Source organism: Aythya ferina (genome assembly GCF_964211825.1).
Source record: "Aythya ferina genome assembly, chromosome: 2".
NCBI lineage: Eukaryota > Metazoa > Chordata > Aves > Anseriformes > Anatidae > Aythya > Aythya ferina.
The window spans coordinates 16,600,537-16,623,017 of NC_140297.1; the positions used below are offsets into that span (position 1 = coordinate 16,600,537).

The 22,481-nt window shown below is 44.8% G+C and overlaps 1 long non-coding RNA gene across 1 annotated transcript; it reads right to left on the bottom strand.

The window, feature by feature from the left end:
- Positions 1–15,751: 15,751 nt before the first annotated feature.
- On the bottom strand, positions 15,752–21,015 carry LOC311431482. Its single transcript, XR_014689481.1, has 3 exons — positions 20,919–21,015; positions 20,537–20,602; positions 15,752–16,050 (listed from the first exon to the last, which is right to left on the bottom strand). It is a non-coding gene; the product is annotated as an uncharacterized lncRNA (long non-coding RNA).
- Positions 21,016–22,481: the final 1,466 nt, after the last annotated feature.

Here is a 22,481-nt window from a genome sequence, read left to right on the forward strand (position 1 = left end):
ATAAACAGATGGAGAAAGGGGAGTTTCCATGGTGACGTGCTAAGCAAGTAGTGTTTGATCTAATCAGTTTTATTTCGAGCATTTCTAGGGCTGTAATTTAATAACAAAGTAGTGAGTTGGGTGGTGGATCCTGGTAAGTAGACATTGTTATTGCCACAGAGGGAAACTAGCTCTGATCTCAGAGAAGACAGGAACTTAAGCCCAGTTCAGACAGCACCTTGCTGCTCCCCAAACTGCAGAAAAGTGAACAGTAATTCTCCTTCCCTTACCCGCAATGTGTTTTATGAAGGTCTTCATACAAAGATGGGGATATGGAAACACAGAGAGGCAAACTGCTCTTATTTACTGGTTTGCTGAGTTGTTACCCTGCCAAATGGCGAAGGGCCAGGTCAGCTCACTGAAGTGCCCAGGTGAGATCATGTAAAGCTTCCTATGCCTGTACCACGTAAGAAGAAGTTGGGACGCAAAGAAACGAGCAAACACATTTATTTCATGTGTGTAGAAGGAATGTCAGAAGTTTTGAAGGCAGCATGCTCGTGGGCTGGGCTGCCCAAGGGCTGAGAGAGGTGAGGGCAGGGTGGGCTGCCTCCTCTCTGCAGACGCACCAAGGTGGGTCCAGCAACACTGCAGTGTTACGTCCAAAGTCTGAGATGAGAACACTTCTCTGCAGATGAATTGGTGAAAACTTTGACTGAGCTGGCCAGCGAGTGTGCCAGAGAGCTGTATTGGATTCCACTTACTAGTTTGATGAGGTACAAGTTTCCATTCTCTCCATACAATGTCTGTAAACCCATGACCTTGCAAAAGAAGTAAAATAAAATAAATAAATAAAACAAGCGTTCATTTTGTGTCCGTGTGCTAGATTACTTCAACAGGCCATTTTCAACCACAGTCAACAAAGTACCTTATGTTTATCAAGGCAGATTTTCCATTATATATACAAATACATCTTTTTTAAATATGAAAGATCATTTTGAGAGCCCACAATAGCACCCTGTTACGTAGGCCTAACAGAATTTCTGGAAATGTTTAATTTGTGTACTGTGTTGAAAGCTCCCTCAAACAAAGTGTGCATCGTTTAATCTATTTATAGAACTTCCTTGCTTCTCCTAAATATACTCTCACTCTTTCAGCTAAGAAAGCCTTAATTTCTTCCATCATCAGTTTTTAGTACTTTATTTTGAGCATTAAAGGATAGCCAAATTTCTTCAAACTGAACAAGAGTATCTGTCCTCTCTCTCTCTTTTTTCTTTTTCCTTTTTCCTTTTTTCTTTTTTTTTCTTTTTTCTTTCTTCTTTTTTTTTCCTTTCTTTTTTCTTTTTTCTTTTTTCTTTTTTCCTTTTTCCTTTTTCTTTTTTTTTCTTTTTTCTTTCTTGTTTTTTTTTTTCTCTTTTTTCTTACTTCTTTTTTGTTTCTTTTTTCTTTTTTTTCTTTTTTATTTTTTCTTTCTTTTTTTTTTCCTTTTTTTCTTCTTTCCTTTTTTCTTTTTCTTTTTTTTTTTTTCTCCTTTTCCTTTTTCCTTTTTCATTTTTTCTTTTTTCTTTTTCCTTTTCTCTTTCTTCCTTTTCTTCTTTTTTCTTTTCTCTTTTTTTTTTTTTTTTCATTTTTTGTGTGTGTCAGTTCAAAGGCCTTCTTGAGGGCTTGGTAAAACACAAGAAAAAAAAAAGAAAAAAAAAGAAAGAAAATAAAAAGAAAGAAAAGGAAAGGAAAACACCAGACATACTAAGCTAAAAGACTCCCTCAGTATACATGGCTTCCAGTCTGGTAGACTACAAAGACTGTGGTCCAGCAGTGCCTTCAGTAGTACCTGAACATCCTCCCGGAGAAGGCAGACTTGCCCCTGTGTACCTGAGGGCAGAATTGGGCCCCGTGCTTTGTTCCCAGCTACGGGCTCAAGTCTGCTGTGGTGAGGTCAGACCGTAAGGAGAGGTAAGGAAAGGTTGCAGAGCTTTCTCTTGGCTATGCTGGGCTTACTTCAGGAGTTTAATTTGGCCATGGAAATATTCCCAGCACAGCAGTATTCCCCCTCATTAAAGGAAGGAATATAGCTGTAACCCATAACCTCTGCAGGGGAGGAATTAACTTTTAAAATGAGCTCTGCGTTCGGGTAGGAAATGAGCTTAGTGGGGTCTGTGTGCTAAGGACCGCATGCACTTTGATACCAACATGCTTTCAGGTTCCAACCTATGTACAGAGGAACAATAGTGAAACACAGACCAGAAATTAATTACTGAGAAGTAGTATCCAGTTAAAAAAAAGTCCTTATCAGTTCATTATGCCTTTCGCAAATGCTTTCTGGTGTAATATAATTTTGCTGATCAGTAAAATAATAGCAGAAATGAATCATGGAGATTATTTTTCCAGATGGAGGGTGTGAGAGAAAACTCTCAAGCAACTCTGTATTAATTGTGAGCAGGTGCAAAGCTGCATCGTGACCTGCAGCCATCCTGCTCTGCTCGTACCACCCAGGTGGGCAGAGCTGCAGCCAGGCTGTGCACAGGTGGGTGATGCAGCATTTGGGGAGCCTCATGGGGCTTACATCCAGGAGCCACTCAAGCCTTTCTTCTACTCTGTCTTGCCTTTGGTTTTCTTTTTGCTTTTGTTCATGATATGAAAAATAAAACAAAACAAAACAATAGGATTTGATTAGTCCATTATGTTGGTGTAATCTTAATAGAAGTATAAAGAAAAAGTTGCTTGTCTTGGTTTAACCCGGCTGGCAGCTAAACACCACGCAGCCGTTCGCTCACCCTCCCCCCTCCCTCTCTGGGACGGGGGAGAGAAATGGAAAGTGAAGCCCGTGAGTTGAGATAAAGACAGTTTAATAAGACAGGAAAATAATAATAACAAAATAATAATAACAATAATAACAATAATGTTACAATGGTGATAATAGGAAAGTAATAATAATATGTACAAACAAGTGATGCACAATGCAATTGCTCACCACCCGCTGACCGATGCCCAGCCTAACCCCGAGCAGTCCGGCCCCCTCCCCCCGGCTAGCCACCCCTATATATTGTTTAGCATGACGTCAGATGGTATGGAATACCCCTTTGGCTAGTTTGGGTCACCTGTCCTGGGTCTGTCCCCTCCCAGCTCTTACTGCACCCCCAGCCTGCCTGTTGGCAGGACAGAGCAAAAGGCTGAGATGTCCTTGGCTTGGTATAAGCACTGCTCTGCAACAATTAAAACATCGGGGTGTTATCAGCACTCTTCTCATCCTAAGCCAAAACACAGCATTCCACCAGCTACTAGGAAGAAAATTAATTCTGTTCTAACTGAAACCAGGACATTGCTGCTTGAAATTGAATCTTTTTTGATTGCTCATTCTTGCACTGAAATCTTGCAGAATATACACTACTGCAGTGCTGTTGTCAAACAACCTTGCTTCTCCTGAATAATCTGTCTGAGAAAACTGAAGCAACATTTTCTGATATTTGCTCTGAAATATTGGACCTCGGTGGTGAAGGGATAAACTGGAGTCCTGAAAATGTTCTTTCAACACTCACATAGATTACTGGAACTGCAAGCACAACTTTTGCCAGTTAATACAGCTGAAGCATAACATTTTTATGACATTCCCAGTCGTTTAATATGTTTTCTTTCTAACTGAAATGTGGCTCATCTGCTAAATGAACCAAGAATTAGCTTAATCTTTTCTGGAGCGTTTCTAGGTCCAGATCACTCTTCTTTTCTTGGGAGATTTCATGAGCCTCAAGTAGTTCCAAATTCTCATCAGTTTTTTCAAAGCAAAACATGTCCAACTTTGATTTTATGTATGTATAAAACATTACTATTTTCAATTTCTGACTGAAACTTTTCCAATTACATCCTCGGTTTAGCTAGATGAAATATGACCTTACTTTTTGCTGAAGAATATAGCCTGGATGTGTATGTAAGACAGGACGTGTGTCACCCTATTTTTGTTAGATTTTTTTTTTCCTAGTTGTTTCTCATCATTCCTAGAGAGGATTCATGAAAAACAGATAATCCATTTGATATTTCAAAGTGCCATTTTTAATCAAGCACCATGCATGCTCACCTCTTTATACCGAGGAATTTTTATTGACATTTTATCATTGTTGGTGTAAGTCCAATGCCTTTAAAGACATCATTTTTTTCAGGTGAAGTGCTGGGATTTGTGGTCCATGTTCTGGCAGAAATCCCTGCGCTCCGAGAACCAGTGCAGCATCCCAGCTGCCCACAATCTAGTAGGATGGGAATGTGTCTTTAAATTTCATTATAATTTTATAGATAGAACCAGTCTCCGTTTGTTTGGATTGTTTCCATTCTTCACAGAAAGAAGGTGCTTTACCTGTTATGCCAGAGGTTTTTGTTCTGGCAGCATCCCTGCTGCAGGCTGCAGTTTATGGGCAGAGTGATTTTAAACTCCTGGCTTCAGCAGATGTTTGCAAGCCCTGTGCTTTGATGTTGACCATGCACGTCCTTGGACACCTTTCCCAAAGACAGAATGTTCAGTTTTCTCCCTTTTTTTTTTTTTTGCTTCTTTGCTTTATTCAGCTCCTGTAGTCATTAACTTTGTTATTTTCATCACTTGCTGCATTTTCTGTTGTGTTATTCCAAACATGCCAAACAACTTAAAGAATCATTGATTTTTAAAAGAAATAGTTATACCTTTCCTGACACTCTTCCAACATTACAGTCCAAGAGCAGCCTGTCTTGAAGAAATGTAGTAAAAGCTTAGTATGAAAAAATGTCATGCAGTACAATACATTTCAATGAAACTAGATTTTCCCTCATCTTCATTTTGATATATCCTGAATGGCGGCTGTTGAGGTGGTAATTCTGTTTCATGCGCTTTCTGCTTTAGTAATTGTGCCCTCCACTCACCCTGAATGGAGCCAATAATTTTGCAGCGTGTGGAACCTTACAGTAGCTTAAATAATTTGATTTCAGTGACTGAATCTAGACAAGCAACCTGGAAGGTAGTGTCATCACAGTGCCATCAAGGATTATTGTAATTGACTTATTTTAAACATGAATGCAGAGTAGCTTGTGTTATATTAAAATTCTGTGCTGGGACTTCAGCAATGCTTTTTTTTTTTTTTTTTTTTCCATATAGAAAAAAAATGCAGCATACCCCCGAGGGCACTGCCTTTGGCTGTAGTTCACAGTCTGGCTGATGTGCTCGCTGCCTTTTCTGGCTAACAGAGGTTCCATTTTCATATTGCTGTTTGAAAAACTCTTACATGAGATTTTGTCCTGGCTAGTGTGAGCTCTTCAGGCTTGGGGAAAGGGCCTGCTCATCTTTGTCTGGGTCAGGTCAGTAAAGAGGACGCAATTATGGGCAGACTCCACTCCCGTGCTGGAAAAAATAATAAAAAAAAAAGAAAAAAACCAAACCAAAACAAAACAAAACAGAAACAATTCTCCGATTCCTGTTTGGCTTCAGTTTAATCCTGTTGAATTGCTTTTAGTAGCCACAGAGCCCAGGAGGAACATCTTCCAACCCCATCCTGGTGCTGCTCCAAAGTCAGGACAGGGAGGTGGTGTCTGAATCGAGGCAGAGCACAGTGATGAATAGCAGTGGTCACTGCCTGAGCTGCAGGTGGGTGAGAGACCTTCTCCTCATCCTACCCCTGCAGAAACTGCCAAGCCAAGTTGCTTAGGAAAAGGTGTGTGACCAAGGGATTTAGTCACGCTGATGCCCCAGGCCATAGAAGAGCAGTGCCACCGAATGCATGCAGGCAGCATCTCCATCATGGTGTAGGTGCAGAGCGTGTTGTTTTGCCAAGGACCAAATGACCTGTTTTTTGCTTTAAAACCATTTTCACAAGTTAACTTTTACAGTTAAAAAGTGATCCTTCCTCACCTCGCTGAACTGCTGCCACGTTTCCGCACCCCGGCTGGCTGGCAAAGACCAACTGGATGAGGACAGTGCAGACACCAGTGTGCCAACACGAGGATGTATTTGTGCTCCTGTCCACAAGATCTGTGCTTGCTTTGGGGAGGGGGGAAGCTGTAGGTGTTCAGAGATGTTAAGCTACCGTGATTTTCCATGTCTTCATATACATGAAAATCTCTCTTCTCCCCTTTTATTTTTTTGTCCCATTTGGTGATGATGTGGAGTGCTGCTAGAACAATAGTCACCCTAATCCGAACAGTTATTTCATTGTAAATCACTAGGGTGCCGATTTTACAGTTCAGGTATTATTGTTTTTCTTCTGTTTCTTCACTTTGCAGGCTCAAAATCAGCCAACACAAGCTTTCAGAAGATGAATAAAAAATTAAATGGCTCAGGACTGGGTCATGGCTTGCCAAGTATCAGCCCGGGGAGGTGTTCTGTAACTCTGCGGTAAACCCCACTGTATATAAGCACAAAGGAAAAGCTGACGGACCTGTAGCAGTAGCTTTGCAGTAATAAAGTGTTATTACTAACAGATCCTTTCATCCAGGGATCTCAGAGCACTTTAGGAGTATTCCTTTATGGGGAAATGATCAGGGGGAAGGCACGTGGTTTAACCTCCTTTATGCTGTGGCATATCACCAGCTGGGTCCAGACGCCCTCTGTTCCCAGCATGTGTCCCAGCGTGAGGGACTCAGACGTGGGGACATTGCCATGGGGAGGCATGAGCTACCAGGAGGAAAAAGGACCAGATGAGGCACGCATGTGATGGCAAGTTTCTCTGGAGAAACAGCTCCATGATGAATATCTTACAGACCCTAAAAACATCAGGAACCCGAAGCATCCAGGAGTGTTTTTTCCCCTCTTTCCACAACATGCTTCATGCATTCCTCTGTTTTTTGCTGGGACAGGCTGCGATGGAGGCGCTGTGCGTGTGAGGGACACTTTGCTTTGGACATATTCACGAACCTGCGGCTGGCAGAGCTGTTTGCCTGGTGTCTCCCTGGCTGCAGAGACCCATCAGGAGCACGTGGCCCCAGCAGGCATCCGAAGGAAGCCGGCTATTCCTTGCATGTAAAGAGCTAGGTCATGAAGCTTAGTTTGCCTCGTGTTTGCTCTAAAAAAAAAAAAAAAAGAAAACAAACAAAAACAAAAAAAAAAAAAAAAAAAAAAACAAAACCACAGTGATTTCACTTACTGATTTAATCCCTGCCACTGCGGGACTTGGGCTGCAAAGCCCCCGAGTGTGCCTGTGCTCGGTCTGCTTGGGTGACTTTAAGAGTTTGGGCTCTCACAGCAGGACCTGGGCTAGTGCTGGGCACCCTCAAGTGCCACAAGCACCCTTGCTGTTATGCATCCCTTTGGCCACATCCCATCACTGCCACACCAACACCCTCTGCGCCTGTGTGCGCTGCTCCAACATCTGCTGGCAGCCAGCCTGGGGTGGCCTCAGGCAACATTTTTCTTCCTTCTCTTTGCTTACCCCTTCATTCAGCAGGTGTATTTATTAGATTACATACCCGCTACGCAGCGTTTCACCATTTAGCCTGGGAAAGGTTTTATTAATTTCTGACTCCCCCCTGTCTCACTCAGCAGCTGTTTGTTGACCATGGACTCGGAAGGCTGTGCCCACGGACTGAGAGAACATAAAGGCAGTCTTTTAAAGGAGCCATTTGTAAAGCACAGCACATCTGCTAATGAATTTAAGGACATTTTTGTGGCACTAAAATAAACCTTGCAGTTAGGGTGCAGGACTGATGGATAGCCATGAGAAAAGGCGCAAGGGGGGCTGCCCCTTGCACAGAGCTCCCATCCCAGCCTTGTGACTAACGCTTTCATTTGCCTGTCTTAGCTCCCCGAACACTTCTGGTGTGCCCAAATTGTCGCCAAATTGGTGTGAACGTGCCATAACCAAGCCCAGTGCTGGCCTGTGCTCACGGGGTGGCTGCCAAGGTGGCTGCCAGCCCCTGGGCACGTCGCACGTGCCTTGGCGAGGTGGCCACAGCCCCACGGTGCACTCCTGGTGGGGGAGGCACTGGGGTGGCTGGAGGGCTACCACGGTACAAGGGCTGTCTTCATTCAACAAAATAAAACCAATGGCAGAGTCGGGAACTGGTGCCTTCCTCCTGAGAACACCGGTTTCTCCATACGGCACAGATGAGCTAAGACATCAGGTCATTTCCAGAGCATCAGCTCAGCTCTGTGTGAGCATTCAGACATGGGTTTGGACCAGATGTAGTACGAACCGAACATCTGTCAGACACAGCAAAGCCTTCAACACCCCAAAGTCTCCACATCGCCCCACCTCCCCACCAGTGAACTCCACAACTCCTCAAGAAAACACATTTATAAGGGGGTTTCTACCTCTTAGCACATTAGCAATTTTTCTCTTTCCCTCTGTCGTCTTGCAGCAGCCAGGTTCCGTATTGTGGGGAAGATATATGAGCAAATAATTCATTTTGGAGGCTGTGGGTGGCCCCTGAGGTGAACTGGTGTGCTTAGTTTTACGTGCACACACCCCCACACGCGGGCTCTTGCCTCTGCTTCAAATCAGCATCAGGGAGCCCACGCACACCTCTCCCGAGGCCTTTGTGTGAGCCCTTTATCCTTCCACCAGCAGGGAAGCCAAGCCCCCGGGGTGGCAGACAAGTTGAAAGCTCAGATCAGAATGATTTGGCAGAAATCGGAGCTATTGCGAGATTTTCCAAGATGAGCCCACTGGGGGACTGGAGAGCTCATCGTGGTTTTAATGTCTTAAAAAAAAGAGAATGGGGCTTAATCTAGACCATGTGCTGGGACGAGCTGCTGAGCATGGAGGTAGAGGATGGCAAACCCGCCCTGACTGCAGCGCCTGCCCTCCCCACATCTGGATCTCTTGGAAACGGCGTCTTCTTCCTTTCCTTGGCCTTAAAATAACGAGGTTCTGAGCCAAGTTTCTTACTTGTGGTTGGGCACCCTGGGGGTGCCCAAGGCCAGCTCTGGAGAGCTCTCTGGAGCTGCAGCATTTGGGGAGCTGTTGGGGAAGGTGAATTCTGCCCGCGAGCCAGGTCAGGCACACAGGGTCCCCCAGCTTTTGCAGAGGATGCTCAGGAAAAACATCTTGAGGCAATGCAGGAATTATCCCAGCCAGGCAGGTCTGCAAGAGGAGCTTTAGACCCCAAAGCTGCAGCAGGAGGAGCCTCTGCAGTCTGCTTGCTTAAGGCACGTGGCAGTGCTGTGGCTCTGGAGATGAAGGGACACGTCTCTGGCTGATGACTGCAAAGGTTTTCAGGCCCCAGGAAACTGGAGTCCTCAAACCTCCTTCTTTCAAGCTGTAAGAGAGCATAATAGGAGGTAAATGATCAGTGATGCCTTGAAAGCAGTGGTAGGAGCTCAGGATGTATGTGGAAGGGAGTGCACACTGAATAATCTGGCTCAAAAAAGTGATTTCATAGAAAGCATCATCTCAGTTAAACACGGAAAATGAAGAACAGCTTCTGGGAGACTGAACCTTGGTAAAGCACTGGTGTCGTGAATGATGGCTGCTCGTTTTTTTTCTGTGTGCCTGGAATTAAGCCCTTTGGTGACAGGAAATTAATTGGATCAAACAATGTCTTGGCTGCTTCACCAAAAACAGAAGGAGGAGGAAAAGAAAAAGAAGTCATAGGTAGAAAAGCAGGAGTAGATCAATGGGAGAGGACTTCATGGGGATGTGGGGCAGGAGGAGGAGGGGTTTGGGCTGTCACCCTGTGATGCTGGGCTCCATCCCCCCTCATTTGTGTCCTTACAGCTCCCTGCTCTCCTCGTCCCCACTGCTGCTGTGCCCAGCCAGAAGAAACAGAAAGAAGCCTTTAGATGGCTTTGATCCAGAAATACCTTCTCGTTATCTGAGATGGGGCAAAGCTGTTCTGCTTTCTCAGCATAAGTACTCTGAATTATATCTGTCGTGTGGTCTTTGAGAGCTGCTTGCCCAGTCTTTCTGGGCTTCAAAGTCTTCTTCTGAACCAGAGCAGGTGCAAGATGATACAGAGAAGAATGATCCCAGCAAGGCTCCGAGCCCAGTGGCATTGTCTGCAGGGAAGAAAACAGCTTTGGAAAACCAGTTTGCTTTCATTAACACTGCTGAGAAGTTTATTCATTTTAGGTAGGCCATTCATTCCTGACCAGCCAGCACCAACCTCAGTACCTCCAGGGTATGGATTTGGATAGAAGTTTGCTATAAAAGCTGGAAGATCTCACAACTCATAAACCATCTTCAGCAGCCTCACTTGGATATGGCATTCACTTTGAAGTAACACCGTGTTCTGGTTTGGTTTGGAAAGCTTTGCAAGCCTCAGTGGTGAGAGGCAGATCCCTCTCACCAGCCTCGGGATGCCAGGGTCACTGCTTACAGGTGGCACAGGACACTCTGCACATGGAAAATGCTGAAATACCTCCCCAGGCACCAGGATGAACAAGGCTCTACATGCCTGCAGTACTCTGATGGGATGGGAGCATCAAATAGGGTGGTGAGAATCAAACCACGAAGGATTAGATTTTCAAGAATCCCCATGAGGAGCCAGAACCAGAAAGTGCTGAAAAAAGCCTGTCACAGCCGAGTCCCCTTTGTGTTTCAGCTGTTATGGCACAGTTGTGGGGTGCCTGGGGCTGCTGGGTCAGCGTGACTCCCGCTCCACAGCCCGGGGGACGGGGACCATGAGAAGGCTGTCTTCTGCCTGGACACATTTAACTTTTGACCTGTATCAGCTGTCAGCTTAGAAGGAGTTTAGTCACATCAGTCTGAGCAGGAATTAAAGCCAAGCTCCGAGGGTGAAAGGGCAGAGCCTTAAAGGGATCACCTTAATTGACAGGGCCTCTTAATCCCCCTGTTCTTGTACATTAATCCAAATATCTCCAATTCTTCTTCTTAACCTGTTTTCATAAAAGTAGGGAGAATTATACTTAATACAACAAAGCTGAGCGTAGGAGGAAAATGTAACCTTAGCCCTCCAGAAGAAGGGGTGTAGGGCTGCTCTCAAAGCTGCTCTTTCTCCTGGTCACTCCCCAGCCCTTCCCTGGCAGTTTGGGAGCTGGGAATGATCAGGCAGCTCCTCCCCGGCCGCGCCGTGGCAGTGACGCTGTGCAGGACGGGGCTGTTGTTTGATCTTCCATTTGCAGTTTACATTTCGCATGGCAGTGCTCTGATAACCCGGGGCCTTGAAACAGGCCCAAGCGAAGAGGGGCTTTGGAGCACACCACATCCATCACCGAGGAGCCCTGCTGGCGGGGCTCCACCGCCCCGATCACCCCTCTGTACGGTAGCACCCGGTGTGCAGGACCTGGAGGCTGCGCTGCGCACCTCCAAGGGCTGCCCGGAGCTGGAGGTGCCCTTTGCATTGGGGAATTGCTGGGATTGCTTTCCTAACAGCCCAGCAGCTTTCCAGGCTAAAAAGCGGATGGCTTTCCAAAGTTTTAGCATGCCCAAGGGATGACAGGCAGCAGCCATTTACATCGGAGCGCTTTTTGGAAGCGAAGTGCTGGGGTACAAAATCAGTCCTCTCTGCAACACCTTCACAGCAAGCTTCTGGAGAGACACCCCCAGCACAGGGGATGTCGCTGAGATCCCAAATAAATGCTCTGTGTGGGCAGTGCTAGCATGGCAAAGTTAATATCAAGCTGTAAATTAGGCTGTTAGAGACAAACTGAGCTGTTAAACTCTCAGGGACATGGACTGTGCCTTCATGTGCTTTGGTGGTGTAGCTAAGCACTGAGGCCAGGGTTTCTCAGCTCTGCTGAAAGATAAAGAGGTTCGACTCTCAACTGAGAGAGAGAAGAGAGAAATCCTGCACTTGGTTAGATCCACATCACAACTCTGACATTAGCAGAGCTTCAGGCACTGGGGACAATGCCCACGGTGCCAACCTCAGGGCCCCTGCTGGCCCTGGGCAATTTCCCCCATGGTTTGTGCTGATCTGTTTCTCACTGACATACAGAGCTGGCTCAATATGAAATATATATATGTATATCCTTAATGCTGCCCTCCTGTCCTCCTCGTGCACTGCACTTTGTAGCTGTGCCGGCTTGTTCTGGCTGTGAGAAACTTACCCTGCAAATTGAGCTCCTTTAAAAATATATGTAAGGCATCTATTTTTCTGCTGGCATGGTGGTGAAAGCCACAGAAAACTGTGGAAAGAATGAAGTTTCCAGGGGCAAATTTATTTTGTCTCATTCTCAGCCGGCTTAAAGTTCAACTCTGATGCTTCAGGAGCCAGATTTGTACTGAAGGGAAGCAGTCTAAGAAACAGTTGTGGATAAAATAAATCTAAGGGCTGTTAAAAAGACAGAAGAAAAAAAGAAAAGAAAAAAAAAAAAGCCCTTGAGTGGGCTGGAGGAAAACAAACACAGATCCCGTGATGAGGAGGAGAGAAGAAAAACTCCAATGGAAAAAAAAAAGAAGTGAAAGCCTTTTCTCATAGAGGTCAGTAATATTACTCTGCTGGCTCCATTGGGCCAGGATTTTATCCATGGTTTCTAATCATGGCGATGGGCTCTTCCTTCCAAAGTTGTTCTTCCATCTCATGATTCATAACATCTCCTGTCTGGACAAGCAGTAGCACAGAACTCCCATTTAGTTAGGAAAATACTCTTTTAATGGAACGAATCGCTCTTGGAAAAAAAACCCTAGTTTCAAATGACAGGAGGAGGTGGAGGGGAAAGGTTCATGAACTCGAGCTAATTTTTGAACCCTGTGAACACACAAAAATCATTCAAAAGGTTCATAAAACCTCAAATTCCATCGGCTTGTCCCCAAGTTTAGGGTTATCAGTCCAGAAGCTCAGATTCCTCTTCAAATCCAGCCCTGGGCAGGCAATGGCACTGATACACTTTGTGGGGGGAAAAAAAAGGCCAGAAACAGAGCCCTGGAAAGAGACTGTTCAGGCAGCAGAAGAGAAGGGAGAGTCAGTGCCTTTGAAGTAATCAGCTAAGAGAGGCGTTGGATAAGTTAGGGCCTTTGTAATCAGATGTCTGAGAGGACTGTCAAAGAAATCTCCCAACACTTGCCTTGTCGCTGATGGTATCTCAGCACAGATAAAATAAAAGCAGCAGTAAAAGGGAAGTCCAAGCCATTATCTGCCCACACCTGGACTGTGAAGGGCGCTGAGCAGAGACAGAGCCCAGGCGTGTCCGCTGCTGCTTGGAGATTTCAGGGTGAAAAAGCTGTATCCCACCAGGTTTGGGGACATCACCCATGACCCCTGGGAGCACAGTCCAGCTCAGACCGCCGCATCCACTCGTGACCATGCATGGGGGTTTTGTATGTACAGCAGATTATTTGTATTTGTGGTATTCACAGCCTGACAACCAGTTTCCCATGAATATTGGGATGAAAAGGTGTTTTCTTTCCAGGATAATGGGGAAATGCCATGAACGTTTTTTTGAGAAGGGTTTGCAGACTTTCACCAGACTGCTCATTACATCTCTCTCCAGCCTCCAGTGTTTATAGAATTAGCTTCACAAGCTGCAGAACCAACTGAAATTTCATTTTTGGTATTGCCTTTCCTTATATTTCCTGGAGTTGAATAGAGTTGAGGTTATGTAGCAGATTTTACTCTGAGGAGAGATTTCTAGGCTCTCTGTACCTCGTGCATTTTAAATCAGTGTGCAAGAACGTGTTCTCTTGAATCTTCTAGTGGCAAAGATTAATCGAAATTGGCCAGCAGGCTTGAAGAGACACATGAGTAGACAAAAAAATAAACAAACACCCCTATCATATTTACTCTTTTTTTCTTGGAAATCTGAGCTAGGAAGTCCAGTAACATAATGAGACACCTGAGGTAACACCACGTAACTTAGGCAAGCCATCGTAGGCCCTGTTCCGCAAAGAATGGTTGGTGGGTGCTCTACAAGCAAGAAGAACCTGTCTGCACACCGAGTAACCTCAGCTGTGCCCATAGTCACCAGAGCAGATGCATGCTTTGAAATGACTGATGAAGTTTGGGCCATAAATCCATGGCTGTTGTGACATAACAGCACACAGTGCCTGGTGGGGGTCAAAACAAGGAGCCTCTGTATTAGAAACTAAGTAAATTACATTTTTATTTTATTTTATTTTATTTTATTTTATTTTATTTTATTTTATTTTATTTTATTTTGTTTTGTTTTGTTTTGTTTTGTTTTGTTTTGTTTTGTTTTGTTTTGTTTTATTATGTTTTATTATGTTTTATTTTATTTTATATTTTATTTTATTTTCTCCGAGCAGTGGAGAGGCTCTAATTCTGCTGTCTTGGAAGCTCTCTGAAAACAGAGGAAGGTCTGCTTGATGCTGGGATTCAGGACTGTGCACGTGTTGCCAAGTACAACTTTAAGGGATTTTTCTATTTGGTCTTTGTGTTTGGTGACATTTCATGCTGATGTCCTACAACCATGAGCAGACCCATCTATGAGAAGTTTGCCGAGTGTTTATTACTTCCTAACCTTATTTACTCCAAGAGAACTGCCATAGTGTGAATTCTAGCCACCATGCAGAGACCAAAACAGTCAATAGGATTATTACAGTGGTGTGAAAAGAGACCTTGGACTCTACACTATATTTAATATGACTCAAATGTCACGTGTGTGTGTGTGTGTGTGAAATTCCATGCATATTAACTATCTTCCCATACTTATCAAACTACAGTAACAATGTCTCTGCTTTCCCCCCTTCCTATTAGTGGTATAAATAGTCCAAAGGTCTCTTGTCAACACAGCTCCCAGACTTCTAGCTCTTTGAGGGGGCAAACGTACTTTGTTTTATTACTTGTATGGCATTCCTCTAAGAAGGGGACTTTGACCTTCTTAAATTCCTCCTGGAGATTAAATGCCAAAACCAGCAGTCCACAGGGGAATTAATAGGCAGCTTCAATACACACAGCAGGACCTTTGGAGGGGGTCAAGTTATTAACACACTGGGAAATGTAGATTGTATCTTCTGATGCAGGACATATCTTGCATTCTAGATCAGATAATGACAGTGGGGCCTAGAAAGTTGCATTTCTGAGATGAGTTCTGCAGCTCTCAGCAGAGCTTCTAATTATTCGTATTTAACTGAGAACATAAACTTTGCTGATGCTAGAAATCTTCACATAAAAAGGAATGCACAACAGACTTATTTTCAAGGAGAAATTGTGCCTTTTTTTTAGCAGTGGGCACCATGTGGCTTTATTTTTCATTACACAAGGAATCTTACCTGGGGGCTAAATACTTATTTAACCTCCTACACCAGACAGTCCTACAAAAAATACTTGGCTAATATTTACATATTAAAGAAAATTAATGTCAGGCATTGAAAGCCTTTTAAATTTCTTTCTTTTTTCTTTTTTTTTCTTTTTTTTTTTTTTTTCTTTCCACATTTGGATAATCAAAGTTTGCTTGCTTGAATTTAATAGAGAAAATATTTGAACCTGACTATACGTAAATGGTCATCGAAAACTCACTTCAGGTTTCTTGTAGTTTATATATGCACTGGGGACATGAAAAAAAAAATGTTAATTTAAGGACATGATAGAATTGACAGAAAGTTTAGATTGAATCACCATTTAAAGGTGATTGATTCACCACTACACAACTGTGATAAATGAAGAAAAAAAGAAAAAATAAGAAGAAATATGACAGTTTAACACTCCTCCCTTGTTTTTGAACGGATAGGCATCAGCCTGAGATTTTACCTCTGAAATTCTGAAGAATGGGGTAGCATCTTATGAAATGTCTTCTTTTTTTTCTCTCTTCCATTTGCTTTATGTGGCTGGACACAGCTAAGCAACACATTGTTGAGATGAAAGCCCTACAGTAAATTAAAATCACTGAAAAAAAATGAGTAAGTTGGAATATATTACTTGTTATGAAATATTTCTTTGGCATCGATTACAATAAACAAACCAGCATCCATTCCAAAACAGCTGTAAACAAATCTTTACTACTCCCTTATTGCCAAAAATCTCACACCACTCAAATTGACATGGAAAAAAGCATTAATGTTAGTGAGGAATGAATTTCAGGAAGGCTGGGTTTGGTCTGGATAAGCATATCTGACATATGCAAGCCTTCTGGGAGCCTATAAAAACAAGCTTTCTTGGGAGATTTCCTGCACTTCTGGTTGGGTTGGAAATGTCATGACAGCTGGCTTCACCGCAGTGCTTGGGCACTCCAGGTTCTGTTCCTGGCCAGAAATTGGGGAACAAAGATGCCTGGAAAGGGAAGAAACCACATAACAATACTTAGATCTTCTAGGGCAATTCCCAGCCAACAAGCTCAGTGTGTACTTACATGCACTCTGAGCTGCACAACAGCTTTGTGGAAGATCTCCTCTCCTCCCTCTGTACAGAAAGAAACCGAGGAGTAAATATTTGACACTCCCACCCCCCTTTTCTGCACACCCTCTTTTCCAGCTGGCTTTAGGGTGTATAAATATGCAGCCCAATCCCTACTGTTCTATCCTTGGGGCGCAGGAAAACTGCAAAGGTAAAAGCTGTCTCAAATCCATTGTACATGCCCACATGCAAGTGCAAAATTTAGCATCTCGTCCACCTTCTGTCCTTTTCCTGTGAAGTAATTTGGTTTACAAAATCCCCTAAATAAATTTTAAAATCTTGCCATAGGGAAACCAAGTGTGGAAGGCAGAGGATCCATTGTGAGGTGTGAATCCTAGGTTCTGCAGAGCTTGTAGCGATGGCAAAATAGACTTGACGTTTCTCATCTTAGGACATGTTACCATTTGTGCACCAGTCTTATCTTCTCAGACAAACCAAAAAGCGTAATGAAAACTGAGAGTCCCCTTGCCATGAGAAGCTCTGTGTGCTGAAAGATTGCAAGGGGTTAAAAAGGCAAATTTAGAGAAGAAAAACCTAGCAATGGCTACTACTGCTGCTAATAATAAAAGAACACCATATCATACTCAGAGGTGCCTGTGTTATGAATTACTGAATGCCAGGGGAGCACTCAGAGCCTGTGTCAGTGCTTGCTGGGTCTGTACCTACCTCTCTCCCTTGGTGTCCACATATGTGCTGCAGGAGCACAGGGTACTAGAGGAGTACAAGCAGGAGGTCTCACTGCCAAAGATGGGCTGCTGCCCTGTACCCATGCAAAACAAAAGCCCCTTTTCTGCTCCTCCTGCATGAGGATTAGATTTGCCCTTATCTCTGTGTTGATTTTTCCTGGTTTGAACAGAGAAAGCAACGTTGTTGGATGAAAATCTTCCTTCCTCTAGTAAAGACTTCGAGATTTGCTCCAAGTGGCTTAGTGTCTCATTACTGAGCTTCCCCAGACAAAGCCATAGTTTTTCCAAAAGCTATCCCAAGTGAGGCCCCGAGCTGATACCTCCCTGGGCTGTTAGCCTCACTAGACAATACTCCAGCTATGAGCTGTTGGCTGGGTTGTAATGAAAGGCTCCTGGAAATACCTTGCTCCTTTTCGGTAGTCTTGAAGAGCACTCCCCACACTCCGTTGTGACAGAAAATGGAGCTCATTTTTCTGCCTTCTGCTGGTTCCAGAGATGATTCAGAAGCAAAAGATTATTCTTCCAAGGAAGACATTCATGGAAATACAGCTCCCTCGAAGATATAGGGGATGATGAAAGTTGGTGAGAGGGCAAGGTCTCCTTCTGTGGTCTTGCTGGGATATTTTTATATTTCCTTATGGTTCCTCAGATCACCATTTGCAACCCCAGTGTAACCCCACTGGCTTTCCTATTGAAAGCAACTTTTAATTTCCTCCAGGAGTCTTCTACATTTCTGACTGGGCAGTGCTTTTGGCTTCCAGCCTAATTCCTCATCATTCCCTACTCCGTTACCCACATCCTGGGAAAGAAAGGTGTCACCGACCTAGGAGAGCAGGGACAGGAAGGAGCAGCCTGGAGGTGGAAAAGCAAGTCAGTCTACACAAAGCTCAGATGCCAGATCTGTTTTTCCTCTAATACAGAACCAGGCTGGGTTTATGAACACAATGGCCTTTGATGTTGCTACTCAGCAAATGGTCCCTTAAAGGTAATAGATGGTTTCATGGGCTCAACCCTTTGCTGGGGGGTGGCAGCTGATGCCGTGCAAGCTATTCTCCAACAGGGACTCACTTCTGCTCTCCTGAGGGCAGCCCAGAGAGCGCTGCTTCTCTTCTACTCATCCGGAGAGAGGGGAGAGGTCTGCAATGCAGGGTCTTGCAAAGCTGCATTGATGTTTGCATGCTTCTTTGAAGGTAACTTTTTTGACCAGCTAATGTTTGCTAACTCGTTCCTTCCTGTTGGACTGAGCTTCATGCAGGTGGCTTTAACCTGATCAAGACCATGTCAGGAGGAACTGCCTTTCCTTCAGCCCATCGGCTCTGCCATTTGTAGGCATATCTCTGACAAGTTGCTTGACTTGGGGTTTTCGTGGGACTTGGCTATTACACAGCCAGCAAGGAGCGCCAATACTGCCTCTTCCATACACAGCTGCATGTGAAACCTGCTTTGGGCTGTCAGATGGGGTCTCCCATGGGATGCAAACCTTTCAAGAGAACTGCCCTCTCCCAGGTGTTCCCATGTCCTGCACCTCATGTACTTCTGGCATCCTGACTCCCTGATGTCATCTCCCAGGGCTCTACCCTGAGACAGGTTGGTGTCCCCTCCTGTTCACAAAGAAGGTGGCAATGTTAAAGGTGCACTTGGCACCATCAATAAAGAAGCTGCAGATCCCACAAGGGAGACCAGAGCACTGTAACTGGAAGAAGGCATAAATCCTTGGCAGGATCTTTAATCCTCTTACTGCGCTGTCAGTTATGATTTATCTTCCAGTTTAATTTTACTACTGTTGCATCCTCAGCGCTCCTCGCCTGTGCAACAACTGAGCCACATCCTTGGGGGCAGTGGTGAGTGTGTGTTTCAAGCTGTGTAACATGAGACAAATTCAAAGTGCCTCCTCGGGACATTGTCGCTGCAAACAGGCACTTTGTTCATCTCTGTGGTGGAGCCATCAGGCCCTCGAAGTCCACATCACAACCCTGACCCGAAACCAGTCCTGTTTCAGCAGCACCCCCCCGCCCCACGCCAGCACATAATGTTTCTATTGTACCAACGCTGTTTTGCTGGGGAAGCGGCAGGGATTTAAATATCATAAAGACAGAAGTTGGGCTTTGATATACTGTCAGCAAAAGCTGAATACTGTAATTTTGAGCAATTTTCTCCAAACTCCCCTTCCCACCCTCCCCTTCCTCTCTGGGGCCTCCTCCCTGGTGCTTTTTTTTCCCTGACAAGCCGCCCCGTCGCTTCTTTCGCATGATCCTCACACGGCAAATTAATGTGCTGCTGCTGATGAGAGACAGTGGGTTACTGTGAGCCCAGGCTCTCTCGTCTCCTCGCGCTATTACACCCTGGCAACTTCAAAGGTCCAGTCATCCTGTTTCCATCTCCCCGTGGGTCCGCAGGGCCTGACTCAATGGCACAGTTCAAAAGTGCAGGCCAGCCGGGATGGCGGCTGCATCTCACGCAGCCCCGGCCAGCGCTTCTTCCCCTTCTCCCCCCGAGATTAATTGCCACACGGGGGGACAAGGGAGAGGGATAATCCTCCTTTTCTCGCTTTGCTACCTTTAATTTCCAGCTGAGGCAGCCTTTTGTAGAAAGAGCCCTTTTCCTTCTCTCTCTCTCTTTTTTTTTTTTTTTTTTTTTTTTTCCTTCAGCCGACTATTTAATCTTCTGCGATCTGCCCCTCTGCGCCGCCTGGCAGCTCCCTGGGCGGCGGCCATGCTGTTTGTTTTAGCTGGTAACCGGATACTGTTTTGAAAAGTAATTCTGATTACTCTGTGAATTTAGGCTTCTTTTCGTACGTGCGCTTTCCTCAGTGGCGAGAGATCTCGGTGATTTCTCTCCCTCAGCAGCAATGATTTTTGTGGAGGCGTGAGGGAGCGGTGTGTGGGGAGGGGGCTGCAGGCCTGCCTGTCTCCTGCCCTCAAAACTGGTGGAAAATGGGGCTGCACTTTAGCCGTCTGTGGGCCTTTGCACCCTTGTGGTGGGATGAGGGCAGCAAGCCATGCAGAGCCAGGGCTGTGTGGTGGCCTCCATGGCTGCAGGCCAACACCTTGGGCAAGGTGGTGGGACCTTTCTGAAGGCCGGCCATGTGCCCCTGAACCCCAGTCCTGCCAGGCCATGAGGGAAGGGAAGCTCCCAGCCTGTCCAGTGTCTTTCTGCCCAAACAGCAGTGGGAATAAGCTTGAAGGGGCCATATATTCTCCACTCATCCCCTGCCTGAACCCTTCATAACGAGGAGCGGTAAATATTCCTCTTCTGCTCACTGGCAGAAGTCCCAGGAGGGCTGCAGGCTGCTGTGGCGGTCCTCACTGTTGGGACAGGGAACAGCCACCCTTCAGGAGCAGCAGTGCCTGCTCAGAGAGGCTTCCCCAGAAAGCAGAAGACATCCTTCCCCACAGCTACACAGACCTCTGCTACCACACAGCACGGAGCAGTGTCCCAAGCCCTACCCACCCCAGGGGTTGTATTGCAGCAAGTCTGGCGCCCTTGTTCCCTTGGTGCTGTGCTTTATTTTGTTTCAGCAGTGGCTGCTGGAACAACTCTAGTGCTGGCCTCAGTCCGAGGACTACAGTAGCTCTTCCTGGAGAAAGCCAGACAGCCTAAGAATAAGGAGCAGCTTAGAGATGAGAGGTTTGTGTTATACCCCATGGGATTTTAATTGGGTTGTGGATTTTACTCACCCAAGCTGCTCCTCAGCTGCCCCCTCAGGCACCACAGACATCCACATCTTCTGCCTCACATGAAGCCTATGGATAGCACAGATAAAATAATAGAGAGAAGACAGATGTTCCCGCAACTGGAGTGCTTTTCCATGGAAACCTGGGCTCACATCCTTGCATTGTTACATAATAGATAGCCTTGGGTACATCTAACATTGTTACTTTTCATTTCTTCATCTAAAAAGCAGAAGGACACTCCAGCTGATGAAGTGTATCTAATTTTGCTCATATTTCTGCCTAAGATTAGCAAAATTTCCAGTATCATAGGTTTATCAAGGAAGAACCTCAGTGTGTGCCAAAGCTGGAGCCGTTCCAGAAAAGACCAAGCCCTTTCAATACATACCTCTCTGAATATATTTTCATCTCCATCAGGTGCTTCAAGGTTTAGCACACTCCTATGGGGTATTGTAGCCTGTTACTGGAGGATCTGTAAAAATGTAAGAGTTTGCCAATGTTACAATTGAATTAAAATAGGTCTGAAGCTCCCAAACATGCCACTCCCATTACCTCAACATAATTTAACTATGTTAAAGAAACAAGGAGAATGACAAGCCCATACAACATAGTAGGGTATGAACTGCTGGTATTAAGGCGCTGAATTTCATCCTGACTACTTCAATTTGAGTCAGTATTTTATGACCAAGTTCTCAGATCTCAGTGGCTAAAAATCTTGCTTCGGGCATCCCCGTTGTGTTATTTTCCACATAATGACATCGTTGCGTGTAATGAGATGTTAGCAGCTCATTCACTGCTTACATCTGTCTTGGAGGAGAAAATTGCAGTTTCGTGACTTATACACTGATTACTGTAAATATAAGTTAGTCATGGCAAATTTTGAGAAGTTCAAACTTTGGAAATTATGGCAAGAATGATGAAGACATAAAGGTATGTTTCAAAGGAACCACCTATTTTTTGAGAACTTGGCTTCTGCTTTTAATTCATTTCATGTTAGATGTATCTCTCTCACAAACCTGTATGTGCATTTTGAAGGATGTGGCATGGTGAACAGGGGACTGATTAAGCCAGCAGGAATTCCACGTGGTTCAAACCGTAACTACAACCCTTGTATGGTTAATTTGTGAGAAAAGAACAGTAGAATCAGATGTAGTTTGTAGGACAAAAAATAAGCAAAAATCTGCAAGCTGTTCTTTGCTTTAGGTAGTATGGCAGTGTTGGGTTCAAGTCATCCAGGAAGCCTCTGTTTCTGTGCACTCTTGCAGTGGTTGGGATCACTGATGATATAGACATTTTTCCTGATACAGTCATCCTGGCATTCAGTATAGGCTTAAGTCACTCTCATGCAGGCATTAAATTGTAAGTGTGCATCTGAACACCAGGTATTTCAACTCTAATTATAGTTAACAGAATCCCAGTCAATGTGTCCAACAGAGTTTGAGTCAATTGTTTAAGAAAGACCAGCTAGTGCCATAGGAGATGCTCTGGGACATTGGGGAGGTATCTAACTGGGATGTATCACGACGGACCTATGAAGATCTGCATGGTCCCAGAGCTACAGCTGGAGGCTACATGGAGAAACTCTCGTTACCTCTAATGGGTCTAGGTGTCAGTGTTCAAACACTAAATTGAGTTCAAGGAGCTCTGTGTATTTTTCAGTTCAGCAGGCAAGAAGTATCTACTTTAAGGTGAGCTGAATCCTACTGTGAATCCTTAATTCTGCCTAATTAATTCACCACAGTCTTCATGAAAATGTCTAAGCCTGACACCAGCAGCTGCACTGCTTATTTCCTACTCCCTGAACTCCCTTCTCTTGAGACCAGGTGCCCTAGGCTGTGCCCCCTTACAACAGCCTAGATCCTAGAACCAAAAAGGTGGTTCTGGAAAGTCCTTTTCTGTTGATTTTACATGGGAAATAAAATGAAACATTTCATATCTAGCTTGATCATGG